This window comes from Lytechinus variegatus, chromosome 11, assembly GCF_018143015.1.
Source record: "Lytechinus variegatus isolate NC3 chromosome 11, Lvar_3.0, whole genome shotgun sequence".
Lineage (NCBI taxonomy): Eukaryota > Metazoa > Echinodermata > Echinoidea > Temnopleuroida > Toxopneustidae > Lytechinus > Lytechinus variegatus.
Genome location: NC_054750.1, coordinates 2,784,253 through 2,801,567, shown reverse-complemented (window position 1 = coordinate 2,801,567; position 17,315 = coordinate 2,784,253). Strand labels below are relative to the sequence as shown.

The following is a 17,315-nucleotide window of genomic DNA, read 5'->3' as shown; positions in this document are numbered from 1 at the left end:
TGCCTGATGGAGCAGTCCCTGGTCTTCTTCGGGCTTTAACAGGGCGCAGCGTGTTCCAGATTCGGATGAATCCCTTGGTGAAATGAGCAGCGACAGGACGCTTCATTTGCATTCTATTTGCGCCACCAGAGACCTGTTAGGCGACAGATTATAAATCAAGTGAACGCGGACTCAATACGTGTTTCACGGATTCACTCATCTAGTTCAAAATGCTGGAGAGGGGATAACGTTGCATTAGTCCTTTGAGGGGCCAGTTGTGTGCGCGAGGGTGCTTATGTATGTGAGCGTGTGTGTGACTACGTGGGTGTGTACGTAGTACATCTGTGTGTTTGATAGAGAGGGGTAGAAATAGGGGAATGCGTACGCATGAAGTGTATTCGTGCGATCAAATGTGTGTGTGCGCGCTTGGTATATAATGCTCACATCTTTGTTAGTATATAAAATAAATAAAAAGATTACAATTTCTCATAAAATATCTTAAAACTCCCTCCCTTATATGCCAGTGCCTGGAACATCCTTCTGTCCACGCAAAAAGGCTTTTAAATTCTACTTTCTACTTTCTATGTCACGATTGCTGGAGGGAAGCAAAATGATAAAGAAAAAAGAGCAAAAGGGGGAAAGGGGGTGGAATCTGGTACTAAATACATCCTTAAAAGCTTCCTTCCTTGTCATTTCATGTAGCAAATTTATATTGACATCGAGTAGTCCCAGAAAGGCACTTCACTCTCCGACGCCACTCCTTGAAATCTGGCTTAAATTTACTTCGTAAAGGATCCATGCAAGGGGAAGATTAATGTACTGCAATTCTGGAAAATTACTTAAAAGCCACCATCCATCATTATCCTGCAGATAGTTTCCTGAAGCAACGGGTTCCTTATGACCTGGTTATATAGGGGTATTGGATCACTCTAGTATTATGTCTTCGTATTTTCTAACCCAAGGAGGACGAATTGAGTTAATAACCTTCACTAACTTGGTCATCACGATAATCCGTCCTTGCTTTTCAGACATTGTCTAAAATATTGTGACAATATCTTTGTTTCTAGGTTAGTGGGTTTTCTTTTAGTTTACGTATTTATTTATTTGTATGTTTATTTTTGAACAGATACCTTTGAGACGGTGGCACTTCCATTACGGTGTGTTTATTATGCTTAACTCTAGGGTATGTTTAAACTAGGGACGGGGATAATTATGGTCTCCTCGAATTGCATGCACCCCTTTCTTTTACCCCATTTCCTTCATGTCCTTAAGATTAAGACCTCTGAAATCATTTATGGTAAAGGAAACCTGACGGGTCGTTTCACAGCATCATCTGATCGTCGTTAAATGCATCAGTTAGCTTTAAAACAAATGTCAGTGGTTGACGTGATAGAGAGCGACGGAAAGCTCTGTTGTAATTGCCTATTCATCTTTGCCATGTTAGCATTTGCGCCAGGGAAGCCCACCTACGTTTGACTAATCCCTGATCCATTTTGCTTCCAATTTGTTACAATCTGACTTTCAAGACACAGTTAGTTCCCTTAAAAAGGGAAAACTTTCAAATGAATAGTTACTAGCCAGGTAGCGTAGTAAAAATGTCCCTAATTCGACTAACTTCTGTCATGTTTTTTAGTCTGAGTAAAAAGGGAATAGCGCCGGTAGGTTATTTATGAGTTAGCACAAAAGGAAGATTTTTCACTTTTCAGACACAGTTTTTCATGATGTACGTAGTCACAACGTCTTATCATAGTACTATAATCATTCTTCATTCATCTGGAGACATAATTACCCCTTAAGATTCTCTATCAATTTATTCCATTCGACAATTCGTAACATTATTTAGAGTCGACAATATAGTGACGTCGGGAATCTCTGTTGAAATAATTACAAACACATGTTATTGATAATGAATACTGTTATTTCAATAATGAATTTTGCTTGAGTGATGCATGGATTGCACAATATTATTTCTCCGGAAATATCAAGCAACATTAAGCACGTCACCTGATGCCGCAACTGAGACATGGGCTTCCAAATATTGCAGAATGATAGGAGCTGCTCAATCAGGCGGCAGCATCTGAGGGACTAATTATAAATTAAACATATTTATTTTAGGAAGCAATTCTTCACTCCTCAGGCGGTTAGGAAAACTCTCGCTTTAAGTGGTGTTCCTGAGGTATGGATCTAGCTATCCGGGAGTTTGGAGTAGACTAACTGGCACGTATTCTGAAGTCAGGTTTAACTTAGACCATGGTCTAATTCTGTGCTAAAATTATGGGAAGCCAAAAAGTGTCAAAATTGTTATTAAAGTTGTATGTTTCTTATATTTACTGTGGTCTTACCTGATTCTTCAGTGATGAAGGCAATCATTCATTTATACTTCCTCGACAATTATGAATGATTTGAGAGCCAAATATGATATATCTACTGTTAGTGAATTATGTAACAATTGGCTATCCATACTTAAACCACAACTTTAAACCTGATATTAAGTTAAACCCGACTTCAGAATACGGGCCACTGGTACTACATAATCAAGGGAGGAAATATGGTGGGATCGCAACATTTTCCCATGTGCTTTTAAGGGAAAGGGAGCTGCAGTGCAATGGCATATTCTAAGGTAATTGCCTATTCATCTTTCAATCGAGATGGAGACAAAACAAACAAGGCTTACTAATGCCTAACCTTCTCTCGCAAATAATGACCTTCAATCTTAAGGACAATTGCCCTGGGATAGAAAGACAGATGAACATGAGAAAGAAAGAAGGGGAAGAACATGAGAGAAAAGGAAGAAAGCACATGCACGCATGCATGGCAAAGGTGAAGGATGATCAAACTTAGGAAGAAAAAGGAGTGAGATTAGAGGGAGAATATTAAATACTGGAAAGGGGACCAAAGAAAAGTTGGAAGGGTGCTTCTAGGAGGATGGCAAGTATAATATATATTTTATTTAGGGACAATTCTTATTGAAACAATACAGTTCAGGCTTTGGAATCATAAAAAATACACAAAATACAGTTTATAGATTACATGATTGTAAAATAACTTCCCAGACAATACTATCCGTGTTTTACAGGAATTGAGAATTAAAATAAACTAGATATCTATAGAAGTTGGGATGTTGAGATGTATGTTATGACTGTTTCCAAACAGACTAATGTAAGGAGAGACGAATTCTTTCATCTAATGAAATTGAAAGATGTCATTCCACCCACATAGCTTGAGATCAGGAATGGCGATGATATTTTCTTCATATATCTTTACAATTTTGGTTTTGTTTCTACGAGAAAGAAGCACTTAACATTAGGGTCTTAAATTACTAAATACAAGGGCTACTCACTAGGATGTCACTTAATTAATAGGCCGTTGTTTAGGAAACATGAATAAAATCACCATTGTCTGCACTTAGCCATGTTGGCGGCAAGCTTTATCTTGATCAAACATAATTTTCCATGAAGAGGTACGATGTACTTTCTCCCAAGTTTCACTTGTTTACTTCATACCGGCTAACTGTATTACCAAGTCAAAATTCTTACGGGAGCAGAACAACACAAACTGAACAAGTGAATAAATAGCTAAACTAAACCTTCAGCCCTTGTATGTTCAGATGCCAAAAAATATGTCCAAAAACGCATAAAGTTTCATTATTATTTCTTTTTTATATGCAATCATATCAGTTTTCTTAGATTAGTTATTGCTTTAGAAAAAAGAAGAGTTAAAGACAGTTATTTTCTAACAGATGACTAGTGTATTTCCTCGATGGAATATGCGGCATCTTCTTAAAAGAGATCTGATCTTTTTTTCAAATGGACAGAAAATTGTTCGATTTCTTGCCAAAAGTGTAATTGGCTATCGTGGTTATTCCCAAGGATAAGTGCTTGCAATTACATCTTTGACGGATGTTGATTTTTCATCCCAAAATCGACATCATGATATCGGGGTGAAAATAATATCTACCTACAGCTTCTACGATGATCATTTTACGGTTAAAATGCTATCAGATTTCCGTCATTATCACTATCTTTAGGCCTTGTTGACATTCCGTTCAACCAATCGATACGAAAGGGGAAAGAAACTGAGCCTCGAAGGATGACCTTCTTGTGGGTCCACGGAATATGTAAGACACATACATGTAATATTCCTGAACATACACACTGCAAAAACTCCGGTGTTGATTTAACACCAGACCGGAATTTATAAATTATGTCCACACCAGAGAAGTACTGAACAACATCAGTTTGGAATCAAACCGATGCTGTTTTAATTATAATAATTGGTGTTGTATAAACACCTATCTAGTGTTAGACCAAAACCAAACTAATGTTGTTTATTACTTCTCTTGTGTGAACATATATAGATTCCAGGATGGTGTTAATTCAACACCAGAGGTTTTGCAGTGCAGTCACTTGAGCGGGTTTGATTAATTGCGTCCCATCATCATCATCCATTCATTTGCGGCGATTAATCATGGCTCATCTACGTCCGGAGATAATCGAGTTCTTCTTAACTCTTAGCTGTGGAGATTTTCTTATTTACGAATTAGACTTCATGAAAGTGATCTCTGAGATAAATACGAAATACTTTGATGGGGGTGATTTAGATAAGGTGGAATTTTAACAAAACAGTTCACTGATTTCAATTGCATCCACAAACTGCTTTATAATTTTTTTGCAACATTACGATCTAATTTATCGATAACTAAATTAATTACAGATTATTAGCGTACGTCACCGACCACCAGCGATGTTATTTCTCCGTTATTAAAATAAATACCATGCATGTTGCAATAGCTTTCTGTAGAAATAAATCATAATGGCAATTGCGTATCGCGTTATACTAACAACCCATCAAAATTGTAAAATCATTTTGGAGAAAGAGAAGGAACAAGACGCATGTACATTATAACATGGCACCATGTACCATGCGCCCAGCAACAATTCCGCTTCCCTCTTTCACTAAATTACAACCTGTCTTGTTTATTTTGTCTGCGGCTGATTCTCTTGTCCATTAGCCTGATTAGTGGTCACTTTGCAGATGAGAAAAAGATGTTCCATGGGTTATCCTCAACCCACATCCTCACACCAAGAGCATTAACATTTTCCCTGCCACGGTTACATGGGCCTACATTTCCTACGCGCAGCATCTGTATTTCTTATTAATCACTATTCGGAAGATATATTCTACGTCATGCCTTTCTTCAGCATGCCAAAGCACCTCCTTCGCGCCATCTTTAGCTTCTTCGTACGTGTGTGTGAAGTCTCTTAAACACCCTTATCATGTACTTGGCTCTATTGATCTGTACAGTCTGTGTTTGCAAAGGATACTCGACCTTCCTCGTGCACTATTCCAGGTTCTAGCCTCTATCGCCCCATCTCTCCCTCCCCATACCCCCCCCCCCCCCCACCATGCCCACTCTCCCACATAACGCGGTCTTTATACTGACTTGAACTGTGCCTGGGGCGAGGTTATGCGCCCCCTAACAAAGTCGGCAACCAAAATAACGAAGTAGATCTAATGATGGCAATCCTTCGTTTATCCGTAACATCGTCACGGAAATGTCATCTCACCAGAAGGCAAACCGGGTACTTTAAGGACACAGACAATACTAACAACCTCCCTCACGCAGGAGTACACATTCTCTCACAAAGACATGAACTCTGGTGGACTCTGTTTATGAGTTAAAGCAATCGAATAGGTTTCCAGTAGATTTTAGAGCGTTGTATATTACAAAAGGGAAATCAACTTGAAAGAAATCGAGTGAGTTATGTTGACTTGGTTAGAAAAGACGATGAAGGGGTAATCTCCAAGGCTATGAATAGGAGAGAAGTCCGTTCGTTTATGCCCGAGTTCCTCCATTAATCCATAATAAATGTAAAGCTATATCGCCTCAAGGTCTGAATGGAAAGTATCTCCCCGCTAAAGATTCTTTTGGGGCCTGATGATAGGTTGCCGTCATGGTTGATTTTCCTGATGTGTTGTTTACCTGACTCGGCTATACTTTTAAGTCACATCCCTTGGCGATATCTCTATGTCCTGAGAGTTGGCTAAGTGTCCATACTTGGTGGACAAATTATGACGGCGTGATCTTGAATTGGTTCCACTTTGTAATGATTAAAACAACCAATAACGTGAATGACACCAACAACATGAATATTGTCATATTCATAGTTTTTTTCCCCGACTAGCAGTTTACCGCTTTTGTACCAGCTAAGATCGAATTTCTCCATGAATATGAGCTTCGATGATATATATATTTTTTTTAATTTCCTCATCAGCTCTCCCGTGTCCCTGAAACGTGAACTGAGAATGATTTTATGTTTACTGCGCCTGTGGTCTATTATACCCCCTTTCCAACTGAAAGTTGGTTCAGCTATATCTTTGAGAGCTTCTATACAAATTGGATAGCTGTACTACCGAAAGGGTTTCCCCATCGAGCCGTAATGTATATCGATGTTAACCATTTTAGCATGTAAATTAAGGAGAAGGACAACCTGCCTATCAAACTTTACCCGTCAAAAATAATATTTTTAGTATATTACCAGAAAGAGTGGAAGCTATCATTGTGGATGTTAATTCCCCATTATCTGAACCCTTCTTCACTGAATATTTTTAAATCTAAATTATAATCATATTGAGAGTGTGCTTTGTAGAAATTACAGTTTAGAGTTTAGAGCCAGTCCAGGTAAAGATACCTGTTTAAAACTGCGCTTTACAAGTTTATCAATATGATTAATATTGTTCATTATCATTATGATAAACATTATTATAAATATTATTATGATCATCATTATCATGACCATCTATCATTAGTAGTATTTTCGCTATTATTGTAACAATGAGTATTATCATTATTATCATCATCACTTAACATCAGTAAGTTCATATCTAACTCTGATAACAACTTAAAAATATTGATAAAATATGATAACTGTCTCTTCTCATATATACTTAAAGCTTGGGATGCAATGTTCATTAAAAAGCAGTAGAATCTATAGGAAACTTATTGCTCTGATGTAGGTTTACATTTATGTAACTAGAACATTATTCAATAAAATGTCATTCTTAATGTCTCATCCACATTGCGCTATCTAACGCTGATGTGAATCTAGTATTAGCAGTACCTTCGATGCCTTGATATGAATTTACTGTATATTCTATTAGAAACACTCAACACTCACTTCATAAAATCTGCATATAGGGGTACTGCATGGGTACTGTTGACAGGAGCATGCAAGGATCGAGTTTTAATGATGACGTCATTTCCGGCAAAACTGATAATACCATGATTATCGGGACTTGAACATCCACTACTGATTAAATATTCATTCTACGCTCATTCATTTCTCTATATTCAAATTATTTTTTTTGTCGGAGTGGACTTTGCCTAAATTGTTCATTTTGTTTGTACATGTAGTGACATACGCTATCTAACGCTGATGTGAACCTAGTGCTATAAGAAAACTTTTATTCTTTGTTGTAAATTTAAACTTACTACTGAGTTTGCATTTCCTATTGGAGAGTCGACAAAATTTGATAATTAGTAACTTAGATATGTTGTTAAAAATTCAGTTTGTACGTTAAAAATCGAATTCACGAATGCAATGGGACTGATTTTACTCATAAGGAATCGATTTTCACTGACTCATTTTACAGCGGTCTGCTATATCTATCGCAAATTTACGTTGTGCTAAACTGAAAGTTATTACTTTGAATTCAACATGATCTGTACAAGTCTTTACACGATTATAGAATAATCCCATCTTAATGTTTGATTTATATCTATATCGACAGTATGCAATGGTATTATCTAAGCCTGATATGAGTGTACTGTATTAGAATCTACTCTAGAGTGGTTGTAATATTCCACTCGGTCACGAAATAAAGGGACCGCAACGATTTCGAAAGGGGGAACGGGGGGGGGGGGGTGTACATGTAAAGTCGCAAATTGATGGAAATCAATTTCATTATTTGCATATGGTTACTAAATAAAGTAGGGGAAGGGGGCTCAGGTTCCCAAGCCTACCTTCCTCACTGGCTCCGCTGTCCCTGGAATAGTAACCTCTGTAATCATCATCTCGTTCATTTACCCAAACACCATATTAAAAAAATCCATGCACTGAGAAAAAAAAACACATCAGTTACCGTTTATGCCATCTCCCTCACAAAGGTAAACATTTTACATGGTTGCAATTTTCGTTACATTTCCAACGTGCAATCACGACTGTACCAATTCATTGCTTGTACCTTCTTAAGTAAAGGTGTGCTTAGTGAAGCTTTTTTTTTCATCGACAATCTCCTTTTAATTCTTTTCTGTTTAATAATTCAATATTCGGCTTCATGCTATTACCACCTTGTGCTTATCGGCAATTCAGGAGTGCCACTTCGCGCATTTATCAACGTAGTATGCTTGCCAAGCCTCATCTAAACCGGGGTTTAATCAATCGTTATGATGCTTGCATTTTTTCAGTCAACAGAGGCTAATTCGTCTAATGATGCGGCACCATGTGCTCGCGACCACACTCCCCTCGTCTACTCCATTTCAAGGCAAGATGGCGGCACTCTGTTGGATGATAGGTCTTTCTTGCTTCAGACTGAGGAAAATAATTTCTTAGGCGCCGCCATCGGGGAGGGAGTGACACCCCTATGATTTTTCAGGTAGTCAAAAAAGAAGGGGGGGGGGGGGAGGACGAGAAAAAAATGACCAGAAAAGAGGAGAGTATAAGAGAATTCTTATGACTGTAATACCCCCATTTAATTGAGAGGGACAAATGACGTCATGTTTAGACCATTCTGCCTCTCATCACAATAGCGAGTTTCGGCACCGCGACGCACAATGGATTCAAGAACGCCGAAAATGTATTGAAAATACTCGTCATGTGACAATGAACAGCTAGGAGGATTTTGTCGAAAATTGATGTTCGTCCTAAGTGTCGGCGTTGACGAAATCTGCAAACTAGGTTGTTTGTCCAGAGTCCAGGATTGGATTTACTAAATTTCGACAAAGCCTTCTTTGTCGCCAAGGGTCACGAAGGGAATTTGACAATACATTTTCCATGTTCTTAAAATCGTCCTGCATCAAGGTGCTTTAACTCCCCATATTTTTCTTTGATTAATACTCTCACAAGCCTTAATGGGAATAGACACTATTAAACCAAGCGGAAATGACGTAATTCAATCAGCTGTGGATATTTTGCTCACAATCAGAATATTTGATGTTCTGTCACATGTCTAGTAAGTCGGTTATTATTCAAATATCGTTACCTGTTCAATCATGGTGGTAATATACCTTGACCGAATTTTGAACATGGGTGTGTTGCCGAAAACCGGTAAACGTCACATGAATTATCTCGATGATTTACGTTTTATGTACGGTTATCCAAAAATATCTCGGTCTACATAAACTTATCGCACCAATGTAAGTCAATTTGTGATACAAACGTGAAACTGAATAAACTGAATCCTTAGCTGCTTCGTATGATCTTAGAACCAAAATGGCATTTATCACTTGGATTTAAATAAATAAAAAAGAGATGCTATTACATATTTTTTCGCGGAGAGACTTATTACAAATGCTTATTTTGTCATCAGTTACTGTAATCAATCTACATGATTTTTTTTTATTTCATATAAACATTCATCTTCTTCTATTTCACAAAGTTCTTCATATTTTGTAAACATAAATTCATGCAAAGTCAGTCTGTCAAAAAGAATATAGATATTTTTTACTGCAGCAAAATAGGAAAAATCCCTCTTGTGATGGCAGGAAAATCCTATTTTCATCAAAATTAGTTGTCTGAAAATAAAACCGATTTGATCAAGATGTATACGATCCCTTCAAATTTCATCTATAAGATCGACTCTCGATATAGGTTACCCTACGCACTTTTAGATCTTGACACAATAATAGGTAATATTAGAACAAAATGCCGCCGAAAAATTTATCCATCCATCAATGGGAAATTGGGCTGCCATGCAGTTCAATCCAAGAGAAAGAATTGAAGGGGCCCCAAGGAGCGTAGGAAGGAGCACAGATTAATGTATGTCGGGAAAACCAACTTGATTTCCCCTCTACAATCTAAATTGCGGGAATTTGAAAAAATAAATCTAGTTATACTGTTGTTCGGGACCAATCAAATTCTGGATTTAGTTTTATTCCTAAAAATATTTTTAAATCTCAAAGAATTTGAATTCAAATCCTTCGAGATTTTTCTTTTTTATTTTTTAAATCTCAAATGATTTGAATTCAAATCCTTCGAGATTTGAAAATTAATCTTTAGGAATAAAACTAAATCCAGAATTCGATTGGTCCTTAACTATACAGTCCATCTAGATTTATTATAAATTCATGTCATTTAAATAACAAAACGTGAAGCCATGAACTGATTACGAGAAAAAAATCAATATATAGAAATGGTACTATTTTAATACATTCTAGCATTTCTAGAAAATATTTGCTTGCATAATTATTGTCCGATAAAACTAATATTTTTCTATCAATTTGAATCCGTGCATTTTATGAAATAAATCCACATCGGTGTGAATAGAGACCAATAAATCCTAAACAAGTTTTCTTTTGGATAAAGAGTTAAATCCCAACGAACGATTTAAAAAAAAATCTAAAACGATCTAAAAATTATCAGCTGTGGGTTCAAACACATCAGATTCAAATCTATATTGAGCAGAGTTCGGTCTAGTTGATCACTTTTATTTTTCTAGTTTAATCCAGAATAACATGTGCTAAGTCTTGTAATAAAAATAATTGGCATTTGGGTATATACTCGTTTGAGCAGCAGACATTTTAAACATCTTTCAATCAAATGAAGTTGTCAGCATCAGTTGAGTATCTGATTACCAGATGTATATCTGTCTCCACTAGGCATATCCCACTCATCAAATTACAAATGATTTGATATACATAACACAATCCTCGTACATTTCTTTATTGAATAATGATCAATGTTAACGACGAAAATAGATAAAACGAGGAATGCAAATTATGACTTTATATGCGAAAATATCGTTTTCTAATTCAATAATAGAGAAGTGGATCTCACTTTATGAAAGTAAAATTAAATTTCAATTGTGGCTTGAAAATAGAAGCGGCAGTTTGATAATAGGAACGGTATGACATCGGGGGTGCGTCTTAAAGAGTTACGATTGATCGAATCAATCGTAACTCTATGGAAATCCACCAGTGTCATTATTCTTTCTACTGGAAATTTGCAAAATGTCCTTTGTAAACAAAATAGATCACACCAAATTGTCAAGAAATCAATGAATTTATGGATATTCATTCACAGCTAGATTTTTTTTAAATAAACATTTTATATGTTATATGTTGACTTTGCATAATTGCGTTTGATTGGATCAATCGCAACTGTTTCTAAGACGGGGCCCAGAACTTAAACAATAATCGTACTCGGTGCTTGCGTAATGTCTTCTGTTATAGAAATGCGGGGATAGTTGTTTCATTTGTGAGATGAATGATTATTACTAATATTTTTCTTGAGACGGATTTTTGATGTTTTTTTAAGAACTCTTAACTATGTAAAGTAAATTAAGCCAACATTATCGTCTAACCATGCTGAACACTCGAGAATCGGAACACACATCATTTACGTAGCGGCTATACGGTCACACCAACGGATCCGACTCAAAACCGATACCCAGTAACATGCCATCGGTCAGTAAGGAGGTTTTATTAAGGCCACCTCACCTTTCGACTGTTCGCGATCCAATTTTAGAATAAATCGCATTTTGCTCATTTTCTGAAAATGTGATTGGAACATATCATTTTATTTCATGTTAAAATAAATTGAAAGAATACTAATGTAACCATTTTGAAAGATTACAAGCGTTTATTTTGGAGTAAAGGCCAAATTTGTTTTAAATCGTAGCCAGTCGTACGACGTCATCACGACTAGATATTTAATTTGCTTTTATTCTAAGAAGGATGATAGCATAGTCACAGATTTGAACAGAGGTATTCGTACGATGATTTAGAACATTACACAGTAAAATATTCCAAGTCTCAATACTAGCACCAAATTCTACTACATTTGAAATCGGGTCGCAGACCAATCGTAAGGTGTGCGGTCGCCTCAACATGCCATCGGTCAGTAAGGAGTAGGTTTTTATGCCACCGCACACCTTTACGACTGGTTTACGATCCGATTTTGAAACAAATCGCATTTAGCTCATTTCATAACAAAAAATGTAAATGAAAAGTAACCATCTATTTGAGGTTCAAATCAACTGAAAAAAATACTAATATAACAATTTGGATGATTGCAAGCCTAATTCACTTTGTAGTGAGGACCAAATTAGTTTCAAATCGTAGCCAGTCGTACGACGGCTATGACGTCATTTCGAATATATATCAAATTTGCTTTATTCAATTAAGGATGATAGCATAGTCATAGATTTGAATATTGGTATTCTTACGACGATTTAGAACATTGGACAGTAAAATAGTCCATGTTTCAATTTATCAGCATTGAATTCTACTACGTTTTATTCCAAATTTGGGTCGCAGACCGTTCGATTTGGGTCGCAGACCATTCGTAAAGTGTGCGATGGCCTTCATTGTGACTAGTGCGATCAGAGTAAAAAACAATATAGAGCTATGATATTTACATGACCGAATGTAGGCCCCGTGACACAACGTTTGGTTTTTATGAGTGATTTGTAAATTGCAATCAGTTGTAAAGATATTCTACGATGTTTGCTAAGCTTCGCGTTACCGGCCCTAGGTGTGCCACCTTTGGGAATACCTTAGAAAGAAACCGAGAGCATAATAAGAGTCTCATTATGACAAATAGTCCTTGAGGATATGTGAAGCTTACAACAATGAAAAAACAAAAATGGTAACCGCAAACGGGAGAACGTTAGACTTTTTAAATCTAAACTTAATCTAACAATTATTTCTTTTTATCCTTTGGGTGAATTTGTAAGCCACTGTCTTTATTTCACCCGACGTGTTCTAAGAAATATTCTTCAAAAGCAACTCATCAAAATGGAAATCGGAAATGTGTCTGTCTGCAGTATCGAATAGTTGAATTATAAATTGCTTTAGCGCGTTCCTTTTAAGAATATCATTATAATTATAATAAGGGGACACATGTTATTCATTGAGTAACACCTTTTATGTCTAAAGGTTAACATGAATGCACCCTAAATGGACACGCGTGCTCACATACGAGCTCGCACTTCAAGTCATTGGCGGTACTGAAAGAGAATAGCCATGATGTCTCTTAAGGAATATATTAGGGGCAAGGAAATGAAGTTTAAATACAGAAGTGGCGTAGGCCTACCGAAGGGGTTGTAGGAAAAGGGTTAAGTGAATGCCATCAAGATGATTTATACGCTTCTCAAGAGATTGCTCGACGGGACTTAGGAATACAATGAAACTATACCAGCGAAATGGGTTAATGCAGGCTGCAGAATAACATTCCATCTTCTCGCCCGGGTCAACCACTTTACAAAGTTCCTCAACGATCCCTTCTTCATCTCACGCCATCATCGCCTTGCCTGGTTTGTTTTTAGACGGGATGAAAAGATAAGCTTTCGATCGGCTCTCACGGAGATTGTTATTTCTTCATTGGCGATTTAATCAGGGGTAGTGTGTGATCAATAGAAGTGCTTGGGGACACGGGCACGGTTTGGTGTCTGCATAGGATTACACGTTATCACAGGTGCAGAGGAACGTATGTCGTTGGGTTTCCGCCAAACCACCAGGGGTATATATCTGCAACCATTAAAGCTTATCCCTGGTATAGACTCCTTCATGGAAGAAGCAGTATTAGTCTTACCATGGATATACGAACACTCACAATTCCCTGATTAGACCGCCGCCTGGCAGCATTTGCTACAGTCATTACCAACCACATACGAGAAATTAATTTCTACAGTATAGAACATTATCATTTTCAGGTCACTTTATTCGGTTCACATTTTATATCATTTTGCCCCTTCTGTCTGGAAAAGTCGGAATACTAAAAACTAAATCAAATCATTTTCTTTTATCGATTATTTTTTGCTTGTTTTTAATTGTTTTCAATAGGTTGGCATTCAAGAAAGCAATCCTATTAAGAATACACCACACTCTAAAAATTCGAATGTTAAATCAACATTTGAAAGGTTGGAGGAGTGACAACCTTTTCCAAATGTTAAATCCAACCTTGTATAAAGCTGAATCCAACATTTTAAATGTTGGGTAGAACCACTTAAAGTGGTAAATACAACATTTAGAAAATGTTGTCACTCCTCCAACCTTTCAAACGTTAAGTTAACATTTCTTGTTTTTAGAGTGCATGTATTTTGTTCTAGATATAACCTTCAGATTTGCTGAGATAGTGTCACCCAATGTGACTGTTCTGCCTGTCTTTCTTATTTTCAGAGTCCAAGCCACAATTAGAAAAATGTTGTGACCAAGTGAAGTGTAAGTCCGCAGTTCATTATCATACTCGCTATATTCCTGTTATTCCAGTGAATGCAACTATCTAAATAGAGAAGTTTCTAAGACCTGAATTTTACTAATTTTTTACAAGACTTTTTTGTTTTATAAAGTGAAATCTTAAAATGTAAAATATTTTACCTTAGTCCGATTTCTTAAAAATAAATTTAGCTTTAGATATGTTTAATGTTTAATTATTTTGTCATTTGTCATTTCATTCAACTAAAGTTTTTGTTGGATGGTCTTTGTCTTTGATGCCTTTGATATAAAGAATATTTTTTTATTGGAGCGAGACATGCTTGAATACTTATTGGATAAGTGGGGCTTTTCATGAAACACTCTGTCAGTGATTTTAATTAACCAATTTAATCTCGACCAATCAGACGCAATGATTTCCAGAAGTTTATAACAGTTGTCAATGAAAATTAATAATAATAATAATAGGCATTTATATAGCGCCATCTATCTAGAAATATTCTACTCCGAGGCGCGTTGTTATTATCATTATTACCCCGGCTTTAGCTCGAGCTGCTAATGACTTTTTACATATAAAATGAACCCAAGATGCATTAAAACTGGGGTTTTTTTTACAATGGCGAAGGACTCTATCGCACAGGCATCAGGACGAGCTTTCCAATGCTTTTTAATTACTCTTATTATGTACCTTTTCTTTCATTATAATTCAATAATTATTTGAAGGAATGAAAATGTTATAACCGAATGGGTCGGTACTTCAAAGGCCTATTTGTCCATCGACATTTGAGGAAAAAGAGTGGTAAGCACGTAGCCCCTGCATGGCTATGATGATCATGCGTTTAAGAAAAATAGTTTAGCAAGTATATTCCAAGAAATTTAGGCATTTTATAACATTGGTGCATAACAGATTATCATTTTCAAGGTCATTTTAAAAATCACTTAATGGGATTTACATCGACAACGGATACTAATCGGCAGATAAGACCTGAAGTATTAAAAAAAAAATCTATATTCAGAAATTAGGAATATAAACGAAAAGAAACGTTGTCTTACCTTCCTCAATAATTATACAAAGACAGTCTTCTGTAAGTGTGTCTCTGGAAGGTATATGAATGCTTCTGTGTGGGTGGAATGTCCAAAACCAAAGAAAGTCACGACCTAATTTGCAAGCTCACCGAAATAGATGTGAACCTCTGAAAACATTTATAAAATCCATCTTGACTGCTGGTGACGACGTATAGAATGGAAAGGGGTGTATCTCTGTAGGAATTCACACTTAAAAGGCAACATGTGCAATGGAGAGGACAAGAGAAAATGCGGTTGAAGAGCACATTAAAAAGTAGACATCCGAAAGTCGAGGAAATCTAAGCCCACATTATGCGCCGGTGCAGAAGAGCGTTTGGTGCGTGCTGCTTGCTAGCCAACCACCCTTGAAAATGAACACCGCGGGGAGTCAGCTCTAGCAGTAACTGATGATTGAACGGCGTCGCGCACTTCAATACACTTTCCGACTCCAACACGATGAGATATTGGCAGGCGCTTGATCCCTATACTTCACGCCAAATCCAGAGTAGATTGCGACTTCCTTCTTATTGATGCCTCGTTGCTACGATCCAGGCCCCATTTTAATCTTTTTATTATCCGGTGCTTTTATTCTAACCACAAGCAACTGGATTTTAATAAGGTTATTTGAATAAACTATTTTGCAACCCGTAGGCCTATTATGCATAATGTTTTGAAGGTTAATTACCTGAGGTAGAGAGGTAATTCGGACAATACCACGATCTCGTGCTTTAAACTAATAATTTCATAAATTGTATTGTCAGTGAGCAAGACTACTCTTTTCCATATCACGTCAAGGCGAGCAATCCATTTCACTATCATGTTACAGTATGTTGCTGTAGAGAAAACACAATGAATGACAAGGGTAAATGCGTCAATGAACACACAAAGATCATAATTCCTAAAGGGAAAAAGTTTCAACTTAGCTCCTTTGGCAATATTACGCTCGAAGTACCTTTTGAAGGTGCAATTTTGCATCTTTCGTACCTGAATGGTACACAGTTTCGTATCATGCAGGTAAGGTGCTCGTAGAACAGAAAAAAATGATTGTGAATTTGATTGCGGTTACATTTCGTAATTCCGAAGATTCGTAATTCCACGTAAATTGTCTATACCTCGATGTTCGTTAATCCGAAAACGTAGAAGGGTTCGTTAATCTGAACACTTGTGGCGTTATTCCGAAGGTTCGTTAATCCGAGAACGAAATTAAGTTCGTTAATCATTTCGTTTTCGGACTAACGAATCTTCGGAATTACGAACCTCATTTCGTTTTCGGATTAACGAACCTTCGGAACTACGAATCTTAATATCGTTTTCGGACTAACGAAGCTTCGGAATTACGAACCTTCGGAATATCCGAACCTTCGGAATAACGAAGTTTCGGAATTACGAATGTATGCGCCAATGGCTTATATCACTGACTTGATTTGAATAGAATAATGATTACCATGGAGGAGGAAATAAAAGGTTGAATAATCCGGAAGTAGTTCCATATCTACTATAGATATTCTCTAAATGCAAAGCGATTACTCTGGTGGGTGTTTCATATAGCCGTTTGTAAGTTAAGAGCGTCTTCAAGAATGACTGGTGATCCTTTCTTGTCGTAAATGGTATATATTGAATTTGCGATGGTTTAGCATGTAAGGAAGGTTCACCGGTCGTTCCTATAAAGTCGCTCTTGATGAATTTACGAACAGCTTTATGAAACGGCTCCCTGGTCCCTAATTACACTCCTCTCAGATTGAGATGAGAGACCAGTCCTGATGGAATGAGATTTCAATCTTTTATAAGTGATTTTACTACCTCCTTTTGAGTGAAAACCAGATAAGCTCCTTTGCATTTA

The 17,315-nt window shown here is 36.8% G+C and overlaps 1 protein-coding gene across 1 annotated transcript in view; it reads right to left on the bottom strand.

Annotated features, from left to right (window-relative positions):
- The window catches only part of LOC121424293 (alpha-N-acetyl-neuraminyl-2,3-beta-galactosyl-1,3-N-acetyl-galactosaminide alpha-2,6-sialyltransferase-like), a 43,772-nt gene extending 27,774 nt beyond the window's left edge, over positions 1–15,998 (bottom strand). The window contains exon 1 of the mRNA XM_041619922.1: positions 15,464–15,998. The gene's annotated coding sequence lies outside the window, so the exon portion shown is untranslated. The remainder of the gene's footprint in view (positions 1–15,463) is intronic.
- Positions 15,999–17,315: the final 1,317 nt, after the last annotated feature.